Raw genomic sequence first — 1,530 nt, forward strand, 5'->3', positions numbered from 1 at the left:
ATTCCTATTTTATGAGATAAATAAATTCCTTAAATATAATTTTAAGTAAAAATATTTAAAAGATGTAGACTCTATATTTTATTCAAGTTTTAAAAATTATTTGGAGTGTTTGGCATTTTATAAGACGATCCGGTTTATTACGGGTCTAGTGTTTTCAACGCAACCTACCGGGATTTCTAACTACTTAAGCTCTACTCGCTCTACTTGAGTGTTAATATTATTTCTAAAGTGCTATCTACCTACTAACCTGGTATTTAAATTTCCGGATGTCACAAGAATAATGATTGCCTCTAAGTGGTGAGATTCAACATACCCATCTTGTTGACTAGGAATAAAAATATTTTCTCATCAAAAGCTTTTGTGAAAATGTCAGCAAGTTGAATCTCAGTGGAAACAAAGTACATCTCTATATTACCTTTTTCAACATTGTCTTTCAGAAAGTGGTACCTTACATCGATGTGCTTGGTCTTRGAATGCTGCACAGGATTTGCAGAGATAGCTATTGCACTCTTGGAGTCACAGAGGATTGGTATCTTTTCATATTGAAAGCCATAGTTCTTAAGTTGAGTCTTCATCCAGAGAACTTGTGAACAACAACTAGCGGCAACAACATATTCTACTTCTGCTGTAGAGGCTGAGACACAATTTTGTTTTCTGGATTTCCAACTAACCAACTTGTCCCCCAAGAGTTGACAGCTTCCAGACGTACTCTTTCTATAAAGCTTGGACCCTGCATGATCTGCATCTGTATAGGCTATTAGATCAAACCCAGAGTTCTTAGGATACCAGAGACCCAATGAAGGGGTTCCCTTAAAGTATCTAAAGATCCTATTGACTACAGAGATATGAGATTCTTTTGGATTGGATTGATACCTTGCACAAAGACATGTAGCAAACACAATATCTGGTCTACTTACAGTCAAATACAGGAGTGATCCAATCATGCCTCTTTAGGTTGTTACATACATAGATTTGCCGATGGATCAGCAAATAACTTGGCTCCTGTTGCCATAGGAGTTCTCATCGATGATGAATTTGAGAGAGAGTATTTCTTGAGAAGGTCAGTCACATACTTAGACTGATTGATGAAAATCCCTTCTGAAGTTTGTTTTATTTGAAGACCAAGGAAGAAACTAAGTTCTCCCATCATGCTCATCTCAAATTTGCTTTTCATCAGCTCTGAAAATTTTTCGCAATATTTTGCATCTTTTGAGCCAAATATGATGTCGTCCACATATATTTGTACTAGTAGTATGTCACCTTTATGCTTCTTGAGAAAGATGGTTGTATCGATTGTACCTTTTTCGAAGCCATTGTTGATGAGAAAGGTGTATAGAGTTTCATACCAGGCCATGGGTGCTTGCTTCAGCCCATAGAGGGCTTTGTCAAGAAAGTAGACATACTCCGGATGCTTTGGATCTTCAAACCCACGGGGCTTGTAACAACTCTGCACTTTTGGATTTCCAGGTTAGGACCTCATATCGAAATCTTCATTTAGAAAACTAAGCCTTGTAGGATTAACCTTATTCA

Source organism: Cynara cardunculus, assembly GCF_001531365.2.
Source record: "Cynara cardunculus var. scolymus isolate 2C chromosome LG 2, CcrdV1, whole genome shotgun sequence".
Taxonomy (NCBI): Eukaryota; Viridiplantae; Streptophyta; class Magnoliopsida; order Asterales; family Asteraceae; genus Cynara; species Cynara cardunculus.